Raw genomic sequence first — 20,275 nt, 5'->3', positions numbered from 1 at the left:
TTTACTTATATAAATGCAGAGCATTTTTAGGCAACTACATGACAAACTTTTAATTGAAAAAAAAAACAAAAGGATAGGCGTCTTCAAATATCAATAACACAAATGTTTTTGAACTGGCACGCCGTCAGAATGACTCGAGTGTAGCTTCTGTCAAAATGATCTCCAAAATTGCGACGACAGCTAAGAGTATGAAGCTCTTTCTGAACCCCAAAATCTCCCATTACTGGATATCGTAAACCAGCATTGAATCTCATGCGCATTCAACTTCTCCCTTAGTTGTTTCCGTCGAGACTTATTAATCTTCTGTCTCACTCCTGATCACCAACTGTCATTGTTGTTACCCATATCAAGAGCTCTTTCTACTTCTAAAATCAATTCGGAATCTCCACCGTGCACGAATTCTGAACAAAGCTCAAGTCGCCCTTTGCGGGTTTTCAACTTGAGACCTCCTTTGGCTTCAAGACGCTCTTTTCGAGTTTTCATCTTGAACCCTCATCTTTTGTTTCTCTTTTTTTTTATTCTTTTCATTTTTTTCCATTCATTTTTTTCTTCTTCACTTTTCTTCAAGCAAAATACCTCTTAACTGCGTCAGAATTTACTGGATAAGGTAATTCAGACCCATCCATCTCAGTTAAGACTAGAGCTCCCCCAGAGAAGGCTTTCTTGACAACGTAGGGTCCTTCCCAGTTAGGCATCCATTTCCCTCGGAAATCTTTTTGAATGGGCAATATCCTCCTGAGCACTAAATCTCATTCGTGGATTTCTCGAGGGTGAACTTTCTTATCATGTGCTCGTATCATCCGCTTCTGGTATATCTGACCGTGACAAATAGCCTTCAATCTCTTTTCTTCAATCAGATTCAATTGGTCATATCTGGCCTGTACCCATTCTGCCTCATTTAGCTTCACCTCCGATAAAACCCGGAGCAAGGGAATTTCCACTTCAATAGGGAAGACAGCTTCCATCCCATAAACTAGAGAAAACGGAGTTGCCCCAGTTGACGTCCGTACAGAAGTCTGATAGGCAAACAGAGCAAATGGCAACTTCTCATGGCAATCTTTATAAGTTTCAGTCATCTTCTCTATAAGCCTCTTAATGTTCTTATTAGCCGCCTCCACTGCCCCATTCATCTTTGGGCGATAAACCGTGGAATTATGATGCTTTATTTTGAATTGCTCACATACAGATTTCATCATCTTGTTGTTTAAGTTCAATGCATTGTCAGAGATAATTCTCTCTGATAAGCCATATCTGCAGATGATTTCCTTCTTCAAGAACCTACATACCGTTGACTGGGTAACACTTGCATAGGAAGTTGCTTCTACCCACTTGGTGAAGTAATCTATTGCTACCAGAATGAAGCGATGGCCATTTGACGCTTTCGGAAAAATTTTCCCAATAACATCCATGCCCCACATAGAAAACGGCCACGGAGCTGTCATCACATGCAACGGATGAGGAGGGGTGTGCATTCTATCCCCATAAATCTGACACTTGTGACACTTTCGGGCATAATTGATGCAATCAGTTTCCATAGTTGACCAATAATACCCAAATCTTATAATATGTCTGGCCATTACATGCCCATTAGTATGGGTGCCACATATTCCTTCATGTACTTCTTCAAGAATCATTTTCGCTTCTTTAGTGTCCACACACCTTAATAAGACCTGATCCATGCTTTTCTTATATAAGGTCTCACCATTAAGCACATACCCTGTTGACATTCTTCTAATGGTCCTTTTGTCATTCTCAGTTGCCTGTTTGGGGTAACTTTGATATCTTATATACTGGAAGATATCATAGTACCAAGGTCCTCCATCATCTTCTTCTTCAATGTTAAAGCAGTGGGCTGGATACTCATAAGCCTTCATCTCAATAGGCATCATATTTGAATGCTCGTTCATCTTAAAGGCCGCTGCCAAAGTAGCCAAGGCGTCCGCCATTTGATTTTCTTCTCTGGGGAGGTAATTGAAAGTCACTTCTTCAAATTCTTCAATAAGTCCCAGAACTAGTTTACGATATTCCACAAGTTTGGGATCTTTCGTTTCCCATTCACCTCTGATCTGGTAAATTACCAAAGCTGAATCCCCATATACCCTCAGCATTTTTGCTTTGAGTTCAATAGCTGCTCTAAGACCCATAACACAAGCCTCAATTCAGCCATATTGTTTGTACAATCAAAATTGAGCCGACTGGTAAAAGGATAATGCTCTTCACTTGGTGAGACCAAGATTTCCCCAATGCCATACCCCAAGGCGTTTGAAGCACCATCAAAGTTCATCTTCCAGTATTTACTGGTGAGTGCAATTGTTTCTTCCTCCGAGATAGCCATTAAATCCTCATCTGGAAAATCGAAGTTCAACTGTTCATATTATTCTGAAGCCCTACTCGCAATGAATTCTGCTATGGCGCTCCCTTTAACAGCCTTTTAGCTTACATACTGGATATCAAATTCGGACAACAATATTTGCCAATGGGCTAACCTTCCAGACAATGCAGGTACCCCCATTAGATACTTTAAAGGGTCCATCTTAGATATGAGCCAGGTAGTATGATACAACATTTACTGTTTAAGTCTTCTGGTAGCCCACACTAAAGCGCAACATAATTTTTCAATTGGTGAGTATCTGGCCTCACACTCAGCGAACTTCTTACTGAGATAATAGATAGACCTCTCCCTCTTCTCAATTTGATCATGTTGCCCCAACACACATCCCATTGAATTGTCATAAACGGACAAGTAAAGAATTAAAGGCTTTCCTGGGATAGGTGGCGCTAGGGTCGGAGTATTCGAAAGATATCTCTTTACTGCCTCAAAAGCCTCTTGACAATCCTCACTCCATTCTCCTGAATCATTCTTACGGAGAAGGCGGAATATGGGATCACATTTTTTGGTCAGCTGCGAGATAAACCGAGCGATATAATATAATCTCCCCAAAAATCCTCGAACCACTTTCTGTGTTCTTGGGGCTGGAAAATCTTGAATGGCTTTTACTTTATCGGGATCTATTTCAATTCCCTTTCAACTCACTACGAATCCCAACAGTTTTCCCGATGTCACCCCAAAAGTACACTTATTTGGGTTAAGTTTTAGTTGGCACTTCTTTAATCTTTGAAAGAGCTTCCTCAAATTCTTGATATGTTCCTCCTCCGTCTTGGCTTTGACAATCATATCATCGACATAGACTTCAATTTCTTTATGCATCATGTCATGAAACAACGTCACCATGGCCCTCTGATAGGTTGCCCCTACATTCTTTAATCCAAACGGCATGACTTTATAACAGAACGTCCCCCACATAGTGACAAACATTGTTTTCTCCATATCTTCAGGGTACATTTTAATTTGATTATAGCCGGAGAAACCATCCATAAATGAGAATAAGGAATTTCCAGCAGTATTGTCCACTAACGTATCTATATGTGGCAAAGGAAAATTATCCTTTGGACTAGCTCTATTCAGATCTCTATAGTCGACACACATTCGTACCTTCCCATCCTTCTTTGGTACTGGGACAATATTTGCTACCCACTCAGGATATTTGGCCACTGTGAGAAACCCATCATCAAATTGTTTCTTCACTTCTTCTTTAATCTTGAGCAGCATCTCGGGTCTCATTCTTCTCAGTTTCTGTTGTACGGGCTTACAATCAGGCTTTATCGGTAATTTATGGACAACCAATTCTGTATCCAGCCCTGACATGTCCTCGTACGACCAAGCAAACACATCCTTTAATTCTTGAAGTAATTCTATCAAGCTTTGCCTTCCTTCAGCAGACAGGGTGGTACCAATCTTTACTTTCTTTCTATCCTCATCTGTACCCAGGTTCAATATCTCTGTAAGCTCTTCGTGAGGCAGAATCTGCTCATCTTCATGTCCCACCATCTTTAGTAATTCTGAAGGTAGTTCACATCCCTCATCATCATCACAACATTCGATTTCCCCTTGACATATGGGCATCTCGAAATCAATCTTCGGGTCAGAGTCATTAGCATTCGTATTATTGATATCTGAGTTCCTGAAAGGATAACGAAAAAGAAGATATATATACATATATACATATAGGAGAATCTTTTCCCATATAAACAAATAAAAATAAATAATATATGCATATATTCAAACAAAAATGCATGAGGAAATGTTTTCCATTTGGGAATTAACAAAACACATCTTTTATTGAAAGCAAGTAAAAACACACAGCTTAACCCTTTACATTAAATCGCCTACTGTCCCAGGTTATGAACAATAGGGAAGAGTTCTAGTGTATTACTCTGCAAAAGATTTGTAAACTACAGGCAGTTCCTCCGCAGTCCAGTTGTTCAACACAAAGCCCGGTGGCGCAGGGAAAATGCCCATAGCTCTCATTTCTTTGAACTCCTCATCGGTTATGACATTAATGCCCAAGTCCTCCAAGGCATTCTCAACTATCACTTTACTACTTTCCAGAGTCCCTTGAAACATATATCCTCCTGATACGAAAATGTTGCTCAATGGCGGGAATGTCATGGGCTCCCAGCTTGGGTCCTCACCAGTCAATCTTGCCTTCCTCAATTCCTGAATCTTCTTGATGCTTCTCAGTTTTTCTTTTAAAGTCGGCTGATACCCTAAACCAAACCTGTCTCTTTTAGTTACAGGGTAGATTGGGCCCACCAGTCCTTGCAACCGACGTCCAAACCCTTTGCCAGTTTTTGCTCCTCTTCCAAGAGTTAGTTTAAGCCCCATTTTGGTGCAGTTTGATAATCTAGGCTTCGAGATCTTCTTTCCTTCTGTCACAAATGTGGCATTGACATATTCCAACGATCTGAAAGAACATTCAACAGCTTGTTCTTCCACTTCAACGTATGGAGCCGTAGTAGAAACCGAAGCAATAATGTCTTCTTCAGTATGAATGCATATAAGCCTCCCATCAATTGCAAATTTTATCCTTTGTTGCAACGTTGATGGAACTGCACCGGCCTGATGAATCCAGGGCCTTCCCAATAAACAGTTGTATGTAGGCATGATGTCCATCACAAGAAACTCCACTTCGTATACCGCCAGGCCAATAGTCAGAGGGGTATCAATCTTGCTTAGAACTTCTCTCTTCGTTCCATCAAAAGCTCGAACCACACTTTGACAGCTTCTCATCAGGGTACTGTCCACTGGCAGTTTTTTTAGGGTCACCAAGGGCATCACATTTAATGCCGAACCGTTATCTATCAGTACTCTAGATAAAACATGCCCTTTGCACCTAACTGTGATGTGAAGAGCCTTATGATTGCCAATCATCCCAGAAGGGATCTCGTCCTCAGAAAAAGATAAAAAATTATCGGCCTGGATGTTGGCAACTAGTCGGTCCAGCTTTTCTGTGGGTATCTCCTTCGGGACAAAGGTTTGGTTTAAAACTTTTAACAGGGCGTTGCGATGAGCCTCTGAACTCAGAAGAAGTGATAGGACAGAAATACGGGCAGGCAGCTTGTGCAGTTGCTCAACAATATTGTATTCACTATGTTTCAAAAATTTTAAAAATTCCATCGCTTCATTCTCCGTTACTGGCTCATTGACGATGGGTTCATCTTCTTTTATCTGCACATCGATACTTTTTCCTTTCTCGACAGCAATCGTCTTCTCAGGCTCTTTATGATAACATCTACCACTCCTGGTCATGTGTCCCACTTCATCTACTTCTTCCTGTTGCTTTGCCACCTCTCCTATTTGACAAGTATATCTCCAGGGTACCTGTTTATTGTCTTTGTACGGGAACGGAGAGGGAGGTGTAATAATCACCTCTGGAGCTACCTTCTCAGCCACTCGATTCTTGGGAGTAATGACGAGGGGACAACTAGCACTATAGACCCCTTTGGATGACCCCTCAGAGGCGTAAACTTATGCTTCTTCTTTCTCAGCCACTTCTTTGAAGAACTCGATTTCCTTACTATCCATTATCTCTTGCACCAGCTCTAAGAAATCAGAACACTGTTGTATACTGTGTCTTGTGCAGTTGTGGTAGTGGCACATCTCTTCATTGTTGAACTATTCACATGGCAGATTAGTCTTTAATAGTCTTATCTTGACCATTTGGCACCATACCCAAGACATGGGTGACATTACCTCACTAACATTCTTTATAGTCATTCTTCCTTTCTCTTCAGCGACTGCATTAATCCCGGCTCCTGCATGGTTTGGCAATGGATTCTGGGCTATGTTTGGCTGTTCACTGTCACCAAAATTGATGACGTTTCTTCTTCTCAGCGCTTGGACGACCTTTTTGAAAGCGGGATAATTTTCGATGGAATGTCCGAAAACCCCTGCATGGTATTCACACTTAGCACTAGCATCATACCATTTGGGATACGGGGGTTGTATAGGGTCCACATGATAAGGTGAGACTACATGTCGATCATATAATTCATGGAATAACTCCTTATAAGTCATAGGAATCGGATCAAATTGAGGCCTCTCTCTCCTTGGATCCCTTGCCCCTTGTCTATTGTCAATTTGGGGTGATGCTATCGTTCCCTGAGGTCGGGACACTGTGATATTATGGGAATCATACTGCCTTACGTTGCTGACTTCGTTTTCCTTCTTCCTCATCGACTGTTTCTTGCTGGAATCTCCTCCCTCAAGCTTCCCGCTTTTAATCGCCATTTCAATCATTTCTCCCGCCGTAACTATATCAGCAAAACTTCGAGAAGGATTACCAACAAAATGTGAGAAAAATGGAGCCTTCAAGGTATTAACAAAAAGTAGGTTTGTTTCCTCCTCTACCAACGGTGGGTGGACTTGTACTGCTATCTCTCTCCACCTCTGAGCATATTGTCTGAAACTTTCATTATGCTTCTTCTCCATTGCTTGCAGCACCATTCTGTTAGGCCTGACGTCCTTCACATGCTTATACTGGTCAAGAAAAGATTTGGCCAGGTCTTTCCATGTCCTGACATCAACTCTCCTTAGTTGATTATACCATCGCAATGCTGAGCCCGCCAAGCTTTCCTGGAAATAGTGGATCAATAGCTGGTCGTCCTCTATGTACCCGGTCATTTTCCTGCAGAACATTGTGATATGGGCAGAAGGGCATTGGGTACCGTCGTATTTATCGAAGTCAGGAGTTTTTAACTTGGGAGGTAGGATCAGATCAGGAACTAAACTCAGTTCCTTAGCGTCGATACCATACAAGCTGGTATCTTCTTTCATAGCTTGTACTTCATTTGCTAGCTGCTTATATTGCTCCTGCAACAACTTGTTTTCGCTCTTCTTTGCTTCTTCATCAAGGTCCGGGACCTGGTGATATGGGCTTTCTTCGGGATGCGAACAAGATCCAGGTTGCGGATTAACTGCAATGCCGTCAGGATTTATGTGTACTTTGGTATGGATAGATGTTCCTTGGATATTCGGAGACTGTACCGGGGTAAACCCTGGAGGTTCACATGTTTGCTCATGGGCCTTTCCGTGCTCTGGATTTCTCCCTCCCAGCATATTTGCCAACTTAGACAACATATCCTCTTGAGCCTTAAGCATATCTTCTTGCATTTTCCTCAGATCATCTTGCAATTGCAGTTGAGTTCTTTCAATTTGAGCAATCTTATCATCCATGGCCTTCCTTGTGTTATAGTGATGCTTGAAATTTCCCAGTATTCTGTAATGTATCCCTTATTGTTAATTTTAATGCTTTGAGGATGAATGCAAATTATGTAAAGTGTGATAAAAATGCAACACAAAACTTAAATTGCAAATAAAATGCAAATGCATGCAGAAAGGCATTGATTCATAAGACGCGATCAGTCTTAGAACAACTTTCATTTAGGACAAAAGCATCATCTTTACAAGAAAAGTCCATTACAGAAAAGGCCTAGCTCTCATGTTCAGCTCTACTATCTGATTGACAAGCCAATCGACCCTCTTTCCTACATCTGATGCTGGATTGGTGTAGCTCTGGATGACTTTTGCTTGGAGGTCCATCTCTCCCAACTCCCTCGCAACGCCGCTCAACTGATTCATGGTCTCTCGGATCACATGATTCAATTTTGTCTTCCAGTCTCTAAAGTGATCGTTTGAGTTTTGCCATTGCAGTCTGGTGCCTTGGACGGTGCGCTCGAGACCAGCGATTTGTGTCTGGCAGCTTCATAAGGCAGCCTCTAAATCATGAATCTTCTTTTGCAAAGCAGCGTTCTCCTCGAGGCTAACCCTTTGATCCACTGGGCAACACTTACTGTTTTCTGCAGATAAGGAACTTTCAAGCTGCATAACGTAGGCACTGTACTCTTCATTCTTTGCCTTGGCTCGAGCTAACTCTTCCTCATGCCTTGATTCCATTTCATGCATCTCTTGATTGAGTACCTCTATCCGTTCGTTCTTTGCTCCGCACCTTTGTATCCAGAGGAATACTTCATCCTGTTTGCCTTGGAGCACACTCTCCCGATATTGCCTTTCTAATTTTAGCTCCTCTTTGCTTTGCCTCTTCTCAGTTTCGAGCTCGTCGATCTTTTGCTTTCTAATCTCAAGTTCAAGTTTCATGCTATTTGCCTTCATTCTGAGTTCTTCAATATTAGCATGCAACTCTTCTTCTCGCTTCTTGCTCAAGGTGTACTTTTTCTTAACTCTTTAGCCTCTGTCATTTCGCTCTTCAGTGCCCTAACCTAGGACCTTCTCTCGGACTCAAGTTCTTGATTTCTTTTCTTCTTCTTTGTCTCTACTTCTCTGACTCGGTGCTCTCTCTCGGCTCTGACGTCTCTAACTCGACGATCCCTCTCAGCCTGGAGCTCTAACCGCCACTGCTCTGAAGTTCTCCCGAGGCCAGCAATTACCCGTGCTCGACTCATCTTTTGGTAATCGCTCTGTAAACTAGTGAGATTGGCCTCCACTTCATCCTTTCTCTTGCGCATAAGCTCAAACTGTGTATTATAGAACCCCCTATCAATGTCCAATATGAAATTCTTTTGTCTAAGGGCCTCACACTCTGCTTCCTTCCTGGCGATTTCCGCTTCGAATTCACTCTTCAGTATCTCCAACTTAGACGGTACGTATTTAAACTATGCTTCCAAAGGAATTGTTTGGTCACGATCCGCCAAAGGAAGGATATCATTCTTTCGCGCCGCCCTCCATGCCACGTAATCTGGTGTCAGCATGACCTCAGCTGCTATGAAATCAGTTCTAAAGGTTGACTTCCACGCCTCTAACATTACACGAGCAGTCTTCTTGTAGTGATCTCCACAGTACACAAATTCAGATGCCTTCAGACCGGATGTAGCTGGGATGAATTGGCGTGCCCCAAATTGCCTTAGTACCATCAGCGGCGCATAGCCTACTCCACCCCATAACCCTAATAGGGTTACCCAATCAGAATCCCCGCATTTGTACAATACATCCACAAAAGCTAACCAGGGGACACGCCACACTATATCATGCTCCTGTAAATTTCTGAAGAGTGAAACCCAATCCTTCCTGGTGAGATGCTCTGGCCACTCTTTAGTGAGGAAATCTTTTAAGGGTGAATAGGCCGTAGAAAACCGTCGACTATACTCTCGGTCAATTTTCCAAAAGTGACTACGTATCCAAACAGTAAGCAACTGGACACACCCGGTGAAGCGGCTACTCTCAGCTCTTCTGCAACTGCTAAGTGCTCTGAATGTCTCGGCCAAAACCGTAGGAACAGGGTTTACCTTCCTTTCCAAACGCTCGAATAAATCGACCACTACAGCTTCCACGTGATAAAGAACTTTCAGGAAAATCATCAAACCATAAATTCCCAAGGCGAACATCTCCATGCTCTTCTCGATATCGCTATGCTTGACGATAAGCTCCTTGAGGCATGACCAAGGGAAGCAATCAGACTCTCCTTTCTTTTGGATTCGATCAGTGACCCACTTCTCTCCCATCCCAGTAATCCTTGCGAGCTTGCTCTTAAAGGATTGTGTCCTTGAGGCTTTTGAGTAGATTCGGTCCAAGTGTATCGTCTCGAAATGAAACAAGGATGATGTGTATTCCTCTAACGTGGGAGTCATGTCTTCCTTGTTGAAAGTGAAGCAGCTATATGCGGGATTCCAAAACTGGATGAGAGCTTTGATTAGGGGTTCATTTACTTTCACGTACAACAGAATGGCGATGTCACCATACTTTTGCCAGAAAGAGTATTTCACATCAGAATTCCAACTTTCCCAAATTTCGCGTAACTCTTGCAAATCGTTTTGCTTTAGACTGACCGGAGCAACCTCTGGTAGTACTGATATGTAATCTTCAGTCAAACTGTCACATTTCTTCCTCTGAGTTTCTTCGGACCATGACCTCACTTCCGCGTTATCCATTTCCTTGTTATGAAAGCTCTTGTCCATTTTATGACCGCCTTCTACTTTTATGACCACCTTGTGAATCAACACCTTTCTTCATGAATGATGATGCAATGCAGCAATAATAAATAAAACATAAAACACAAACAAAAATAAAACTGTGTTAGTATATACAATGAATAGTCAAAGAATAAACAAACAACATGAATATAGAAAATATATACATCCTAAACCTTATTCACATGGTATCTACCCAACATGGCATCTACCGAATCATGCTTTAGTAGATCCTACCCAACATGATATTTACCCACATGCTTTGTTACTCATAAAAAATCCTAACCGCATGGTATCTAATTCACATGACTGTTCGAAAAATAAACCTAACCACATGATCTCTAGTTCGCATACTTTTTGCAAAAATAAATAAATTCGAGGGAAAAGTTAGAATGAGTTTCCCCTTTGTGTGTCTGCGGACAGAGATTCAGCACAAGACGGGCAGGGTTTTGGTATCACTAAAAGGGTCCTCGAATTGTCCTTTGCTGGTGCCCCCTTGAGCTTGCCAGACCCTCGATCCTCACCCATTATAGGCTTAAAACGGATCAAGTTCAATTTCAAGAGGATACATTTCCCTATGTCCATGCGAGGAAACTCAATGTTTCACTCGTAAACATAAGGCATGTACCCCAAAGGTTACTAGCTAAAGCCCATGCGGAGAAAAGTAATTTTTCTCACGTAAGCGTAGCTTTCACCCCTACCTAACGTGATATAGCACAGTTAGAAGGCTCTAAATATTAAAGGTTTACAACAACAGTGGGGAAACTCATAATCCTTTGCCTCGATCCAAGAGAAACAATAGACTAAAGTGAAAGTCAGAAAACTGAAACATATAGATCACACATTAGTACAACTATTTATTCATTAGCCCAAATTACAAATTAAGATGCAAACAAAACAATTCAAACAAACAAGGGATCAAGAACCAAATCAAAGCGAACTTATAACTTTCGTTTGCAAAGACAATTAATTAATCGACTATAGGTCTGACTCTCTAAAACGTCCCCAGCGGAGTCGCCAAGCTGTCGAAACGTTTTTTAAACCGGGGTGGGGGCGAGATTTTGAAAATCACGTCATTTTTAATTATTATCTTTTCAATTGATTTTTTAATTAAAAACAGTGCGATTTTAGAAAACCTCTCGTTTCGAAAAATTGGAAATTCCTTTACGATAAAAATATAAGGTTCGAGGAGTCGCCAACAATATTTGATTAGGGTGTGATTGGGCACCCGAAAACATTGTCATTTTAAATAAAAATTAATTTTAATTAAAACGACAAATTTACGGTCTACATTACCAAAATCCAAGTTCGGGAGTCGGTTACGCGTGGGGAAGGATTAGCACCCCTACAACGCCCTAAATCAGTACCTAGTTGATTAATTAATTTCTTTGCAAAGAATTTCGCAAGTTCAAATTTAATTTGATTAATGATCCCTTTAAACAACAAAAATGCAAATTTGCAACATTCAAAGCAACAAAATAGATTTAATTTAAAATTACCAAGTCATTAGAAAGATAAAGAATATCTATTATTTAAAATATCGAGACCAATCTTTAGTTCAGTTCTAACGACCTTTTCTCGAAAAGTTTAAATAGTCGAATATTTCATTTAAAATAAATAAATTAAACTTACGAACATGGATAAAATATTAAACAAAGGGACTAAAATGTAAAGAACACAAAAGACAGGCTCTTTTCATAACATTTTCATTTATGGGCAGTCCAAACATGATACAACCAAAATACTACATAGGATCAAAATGCAAGTTTCTAAAACTATGCATCCAATGTAAAATCTGCGCGAAAACAGCCATAACAAGACACTTGGTCTAAAATATCATACTCTGAAACTTAAGAGGCGAAAATAAAAACCAACAAAGTTCAATTTGGGACCAAGACGATACGGTTCAAAGCTGTGAGGACCTATACAGATATTAACTCTTTTTCTAAAACCCGATTTACCTCACCCAACCTCAAGACGTTGCCGTTTCGTACAGCCCAAAAACGTCGTTGTTTCACTAACCAGATATATATAATATTAGGGTAAAACGATTACCCTAAAATCATTCTCAGCCTCTCTTCTAAAATGCCTCGCCGCTTTACTCTCATCTCTCTCTCTCCTATTCGCCTAACCCTACACGAAGACCTCCAGCCTCCGCCGTTTAGCGCTCCGATGAGGAGTCTAAGGCGGCCCGAGCTCTCCCCTCCACTCAAGAGTAACCACCTAGGCCTAGATCTAAGCCAAGCCTCTCAAAACTCCTTCCTTTACCTTATTCATCCCTGCCTTTAGACCTCGACCGTGGCAGCCACCGTGGCTGCCACCTACAAATGACTCAGGTGAAAAGCCCCGACGAAACCCCTACCCTCTCCTTGAATCCCTCACGGACTAAACCACGACCCCAAAACCTAAGTTCTAATCAAACATTCGAAACCTAATCAAGCCAACCTGTGGCCACCACGGGCCTCCTCTCTTAACCCTGACACAAACCTAGAAAACCCCTCAAAATCCTAAAGAACGTGGCTTAAAACCGATATGCACGGCTGGATACGAACAAGAAACGAAGGGTTTACCTTCTCTCAGACGGGTCGTGGGTTCCTAGCAAGGGCGACGAAGGTTTTTGGATGTGTGAGTTTCTTTTTCTTTCGTTTTGTTCTCTGGTTGTTGATGAATGATCTTCTGGGTATTTCGTTTTTTTTTTGTTCTTTTTGGGTTGTATTATGTTTTCTTTCCTGATGTCTAAGAGATTTTTCTTTTTGTTTTTTCGTTCTTCTCCTCCTGATGACTGAGAGAGATCCCTGTTTCCCCTCCTCCTGTTATTTCTAGTTGATCTCCTCTTCTATAGTTTTGTTTTCATCCGTTTTTGCTCTTGTTTGGTGTGTTTGCAGGGCACTGGCGCGAGCAAGTCACGGGCGGCAGCAGTGGGGTGTAGAGCTGTTGTTCGGTTGGGCGTGCGTGATCTGGCAGTGTGGTGGTGGCTTCACATGAGTCTGTAGCTGGCTCGGGGATCACGGTGATTTGGGGACTGTTGGATCGTGGAGCCAGATCCAACGGAGGAGGCTCAACGGCGCTGTAGAATATTAGGGTCTAAAAAAACCCTAAAGTTATCATCCTCCTTCCTAAACCGTTAGATTGGGAGCCTTCAGATCATGTGGTCCACATAGTGCGGCGCTGGGCACTCTTCAGGCTGGAAACAGAAGCTGGAAACCCTAACGAGTTTTAGGGTTCTCTTATGCTTGGGCCTGTTTGGTCTGGCCCGTTTTAGTTGTAACTCTGGTGTAGGCCCTGTAATAGTAAAATAATATACTTAGTCCATGTTATAAATTATTATTATTTTTTATTGCAATTTTATGTCATATATTTTCATGTTAATAACTAACAAATACCAAACTTATGCTAATAACCCTACTAATGATAATAGTAAAACCCAATTGAATTTAAATAACGCCCCGGACAAATCGAGCATCTACATAAACTTATAAATTTCCACCAATTCCTATGGAGACGATATTCACTCATCACTGTATTACTTGTGTGATTATGTATACTTGCACATAATCTGCATCCAATTTATAGTACTCATAACACACAACAGATGCCTCGGAGTTGATTTTGATCACGGACCTAATCCTTTCCCATGAGTTCAATATCCCAAAGTTTGAGAATTTTGATGGGAATAGTTGTTCCTCTACTCATATCATAATGTTTTACCAGAAAATGATAGGATATATAGGGAACGATCAACTCTTGATTCAATGCTTCCAGGAAAATTTGAGTGGTTCGACGATATATTGGTATAATCAGGTAAATCGAGCCCACATCAGGTCGTGAAAGAATCTCACTAGGTCTTTCCTAGAGTAATAAAAGCACGTGAACAATATGAGACCCGAGTGGGCCATGTTACAAAGCATGAAGAAAAAGACCAACGAAAGTTTCTGACAGTATGCGCAACGATGGAAACATGAAGTTGTGCAGCTTCATCCTTCTTTGGATGAAAAGGAGACAAGGAAACTCTTCATGCGCACTCTCAAAGCTCTCTTTTTTGGACACTTGGTTGTAATTACTTCTGGGAGCTTCACTGATATTATTATAGTTGTAGAGATGGTTGAGATGACCATTTAATAGGAGAAGACTGATAGAGATTAATCCCATAAGAGGTCAGCCAAAAAAATAATGAATGAGAGGTCAATAATATGAAGGCCTATGATTATAGAAAGGGTGTCATTATCTCTCGATCAAAGGCAACCATAGTTGCATCATCAAATCCTATAAGACAAGACTTAAGAGAGCTAAAAGTGAACAATTTGATCTGATCTTAATGACGAATCAGGAGTTGTTTCAATAACTCTATGATACACACATGGTATCCCCATATCTCTTGGATCCCCTAAAACCATCATACCCTAGGTGGTACGAAGAAGGTGCTCGACGTGAATACCATGATAGCATCTCAGGGTATTTCATAAATCAGTATCTGACTTTTAAGAGGATTGTCCAAAGACTGTGGGACAAAAATCACATTCATTTTAGCGATTTGGAGTCGCCCAATCTTGCACAAAATCCTCTACTGAATCATAGTGAAGCAAACATTAATGCCATAGTCGAGGTGGTGTTGAAGAAATTGATAGTTCTAGGATCCATTTATTACCACCAAGGCTCGTGCCTTACAACTAGACTGCTAAGAAGCTACCTGCAGTTTCCAAATCTTTTTCGCAATACACTCAAACTCTCCATATTTGCTCATAGCTGGGGCAATAAGTGATCTCTTGTTAGGGGAAATAAATTACTTCTATTTGGTTTCAATAAAAGATGCATTCCATAGTTTTTATTTGGAAAACATCTTTTCCATTAATTTTCGTAATTTTTTGAGTATATATATATATATTTGTTTCTATTTTCTATGTGAGATAGTTTCTATTGCATGTATATATATAATTTCCCTCACGTTTCTTTATGTCTCTTGATATCAATGTTATGGATGACAATGACTCTAACCCAGATATTGATTTCAAATGACCAAAGGCAACTCTCTTCTACCACAACATTAAAAAAGAAGAAAAGATAAGGCATCTCGCATCAACCTTAGGAGGACGAGCTCAAATAGTTGGGGTAAAAAATCGAAATTAAAAAAAAATCAAAGAATCCTCATGCATTAATGAATTGCTTTTAAGTGAGTAAAAAGATTAATTATGAACCTCTATTATCCTAAGGATACATTTTTCAAAAAAAATCATGTATGAAATTATGAACGACTTTGTTTCATTATCCTTTCACAAAAAGAAAAAATATATCCATTGATGCCCCCATTTGAGTCTGAAATACTTTTTTTCTTTGGATGTAAGCACCCCAGGCTAAATAAATGTGATATGTTTGAAGATTCAAATCAAGAGTGGTAAGAGATATAACTTGTGCTTGAATCAAATTGAGGTATCGAATTCAACAAGTAAAGAAAGATCATATTCAAAGATTCCTACAAATGAAGTGATATCAATCCACAATGTTGTTCAACTGAAGCTGGTTTAAATATCTAGATAGTCAAAGGATATGACCTCTAGAGTGAAAACCCACAAGTGTCAAATTAGAGGGATAAAAAAAACAAATGATGAAACAGATTCAAGCAAAAGATGAATGAATACATTGACCCTTGGTTCAATCACCCTTAAAAACTTGTTTCAACCTATATATCTTTTTCTTTCATAACCATGAACCATGGCCTACAATACGTACCTAAAAAGTCATTTCTAATTACACATGAATCTCTAAGTAAAATAGACTATCTTCAGATGTTATTTCGCACATCAGGTTAATCTTTAATCGCCAATTTTTTTCTAAAACTTTAATGCATGATTTGGAAAAATAAAGGAAAGTAATAAAGGAGGGTTCATGATAAAAATATGCAAAGATCATATTAAAACCAAAGAAGGTCTCAAGATGAAAACCAGTAAAATAAGTCTTAAGTAATGATTCAAGATTCGTGCACTGGAAGATTCTGAGTCAAGACGACATCATCAAATTGGAATTGAATGTGGCATCTGAAATATTAGGAGACTTGAAGAATTAGGAAGAATTTTATACCTTTCGTGCATTATCACAACTTTCGAGGTCCTAGTGACAGAAGCTATGCATGAGTCATTAAGCGGCATGTTATTTCAAATGAGTCCATATCGGTGAAATCTAGGGCGCCTATTTGGTCTTTATTTCTTTCTTTTTCCAAAATGTTTGCCATGTACTTGCAAATGAACTCTTTCCACACATATAAATAAGAAATAACCCTTTTTTGAAAGTTCAATTTTTTTTTCGCATCTTGTATTTGAATTAAGTATGAGTAATTTATTCACCTTAAAAAATGATCATTGTGTATTACTATATAAAAGGATCTGAGAAGTACATGAGTTTTGAAGTTGAGATGAGTTAGGAGCAAAATCCATATAAGCTTGAAGGGTTATGATACCAGCTTGTTTGCCATTATGATTAAACCATCAACACAAGATTAGGTATTAATACAAATGCATGATTTCCTGCCAGTCAAGGGTACTCCCTTATTTAACATCACAACCCATGATGGACTCCAGGTTGTGTTACTCGTGACCATCTACAAAGAAGGATGAGATTGATAGATGAACTCTTTTTTCTTTCAAGCTTCCACCAAAAATTTTAATTGTCAATTCACCCCCTCTTGGTTATTTCATCCTCTTGATTGACTCAACAGGGGTGTTACAAATCTAACCTACATTGTACTCGTTATGTCTCACCAACCATGATGGACTCCAGGTTGTGTTACTCGTGACCATCTACAAAGAAGGATGAGATTGATAGATGAACTCTTTTTTCTTTCAAGCTTCCACCAAAAATTTTAATTGTCAATTCACCCCCTCTTGGTTATTTCATCCTCTTGATTGACTCAACAGGGGTGTTACAAATCTAACCTACATTGTACTCGTTATGTCTCACCAATGTTGCATTATTAATAGGGAGACCAAGTTGCTTCTCCACTCGGAAAATGAAACATATGCGTTTTGGATCTCCAACATCCAATCAACCTTGAAGTCAATGTAGGCATCACCTTGGAACCACGAAAAATGCGGTAGAATACAATTCGAAATGTTGTAGATAAATAAAAATCCACTGATTTGGCTTCGTACATTTTAAATTTCAAACAATTAATAAAATTATAAAAAATTACATTAAAATTACAATTCAAACTTTTAAAAATATTAGAAAATAATGTTTATCGAACTAAGTTGAAGTGAAGAAATATAGACATCATCAAGACGTAACATTTCTTCTCGGGTGGCCATTTTAAACCTACACAAAAAATATTAACAAAATTAATTTTTCAATTCTAACATTTAACATTATAAGAAAATACAATAATTAAAAAAATAACGTACATTCAAAACTCAATTTCTTTCCTCACACAATCTTTTTCTTCTCAACAAATTCACAATGCAAACCTCAAACACTTATTTATACTAAAACAAAAAATATTAACCAACAATCATAATGGCTAGTTGAATGAACTCGTCATCTTGAGGTGATGAATTTCATTCAACTAATTGTTTATGACTGTTTGAATCTACACGTAGCCCAACGTTCAACCCACAACTATAATTCTCAAATTCAAATGAAATTCGTCACCTTCACATGATGAGTTCATTTCTTCTTTTTTTATTATTCTAAAATAAAAAGTTATATATATATATATATATATATATATATATATTTCTTTAATTTCAAAGGAATTAATATTTTTAAACTAACTCTTAAAGGTGGCGAGTTTCTTAGGAAATATTAAAAAGATTTTCTTAGGAAATATTAAAAAGTTTTTCTCCTCAAGGCCTACATTCTTGGGTCCATTAAAAATAATTTTCAAGCAAACTCGTCACCTAGAGGTGGCGAGTTTGGCTTACAATGTAACAAATGTCCTAGATTGTTAATTAATTCTCAAGTTGTTTTATTAGACCAAATAACTTTAAGGTCTAGATTATTGGGTTAATTTTGCCAAAAGGAGACAATAAGAAGTGGTACAATTACTATCGTTAGTGAAAATATTTCTTTCCACATAATGTAGTATACTAACTTCCCTTAACGTCTTCAGATATATGAAATGAAAGCAGTGAGGAATGTAGAAATCATATATACTGAAGTTATTTTTAGATGAGATAATATTTAAAAATTTATATATGTTAGTGTCACTTTTAGAAATAGTATATACCGAGGTCAATAAAATTTGAAAATATTATGGACGGAGAAAATTGAAAAATGCATGTTTGAAAATCGAGACGTTTTTCCCGATATATCACCTTTTCCATTTATTTTTCCCTGTCAGGCACCCTTCAGACTATTTTTCCCGATCTAACACTCTTTTCAGTAAGGCACGCCCCCTGCAGCGCGCGGTAAGGCGCGCCCCCTGGAGCGCGCCTTATGCTGATGTGGGTTACACGTGTGTAAAGCGCGGCCCCTGGGGCGCACCTTATGCTGATGTGGGTTACACGTGTGTAAAGCGCGGCCCTTGGGGCGCGCCTTACTCCACGTAGGGCAATAGTGCGGGTCAGGGGTCGCGCCTTACCTTTAACTCAATTATATATAGTGCGGGTCAGGGGTCGCGCCTTACCTTTAACTCAATTATATATAGCGCGGGGCAGGGGCCGCGCCTTAGCTTTAACTGCTACAATTCACCGCGCCTTGTATATTTATAGCTACTTTTCTCGGCTATAAATACCCTTCTCCCCCGGTAAACTCCTCACATCTCCCCTCTCAACTTATAAATTAATACAACAATTCCGTCAACGAGTCAATAATTCCGGCAATCTTCTCATATTTGATTCAGAAGTTCGTGCGATTTTTCGTTATAAGGTAATTTTGTTATAATTTTTTTATTATACTTATATTTTATTATGATTATTTGAAAAAATATTATACGTTTATGTGTAAAAATTTTATTATGTTATATTTTCGTTCATATATTATTTATTTAATCAGGTTTGTCCGGCATGCCAGTGCATACATCGCTCAACTCCCGAAAATTGGCATCTAACCAATTTAACGGTATCCGACAACCGTTAAAACTTTCCTGGACACGTCCTAGATAGTCCCGGCACAAAGCAGTCCATGAACAGTGCGCCATCCCCAATATCATATCTCCATCCACTAGAAGCCCCAAGTGCATAGAAACATCCTCAAGTGTAATCGTGCACTCTCCGCACAGAAGATTGAATGTGTGGGTCTTCGGCCTCCACCGCTCCACTAAGGCAGCAATAAGGTCTAGTTCTATCTTATAGTGACCCTCATATCTACCTATGTGACTGAATCTAGCATCTACTAAATACAGCATGACACAGCCAGGTATCACTAACTTAAGGTTCCTAAGAAAAGGATCTAATATACGACCTCTCTCCTAAAATATAAATAATTCTAAAAAATAAATTTTAAACTAATAATCATGCATTAAATAAATAAATAAATTATTACTAATAATTTAAATTAAATTAAAACGTTAAAATGTTATCGTATCAGCAAAATGTCGAGATATATGATTTTCATCCAAGCGAAGTAGACCACCTTCCATTTTATATCTACAAAAAAATTAATTAAATACAATATTAAATAATTTAAATACTTAAATAAATTAAATACAAAATATTAAATATAATAAAATATACCTTAAACAGAGAATATAGTATTTGAGAGAGGTTGAGAGAAGTTGAGAGGATTTAGTGTGATGAAAGTGATTGAGGATGGGGGTATTTATAGGGAGGGAGGGGGTGTGAACAGTCGGGTATGTATGTAATTAAACCTAAGGCACGCCGCAGGGGGCGCGCCTTTCTAACGCATGTCAGATTTGCAGGTAAGGCGCGGCCCCTGCCCCGCGCCTTACACACGTGTATCCCAGTCATCATAAGGCGCGCTTCAGGGACGCGCTTTACCCCACGTTGCGCCAGATCAGTGTAAAGCG

Source organism: Hibiscus syriacus, unplaced genomic scaffold (genome assembly GCF_006381635.1).
Source record: "Hibiscus syriacus cultivar Baekdansim isolate YM2019G1 unplaced genomic scaffold, ASM638163v2 tig00110065_pilon, whole genome shotgun sequence".
In the NCBI taxonomy this organism is placed as follows: domain Eukaryota; kingdom Viridiplantae; phylum Streptophyta; class Magnoliopsida; order Malvales; family Malvaceae; genus Hibiscus; species Hibiscus syriacus.
Note: the sequence above shows the minus strand (reverse complement) of the source record.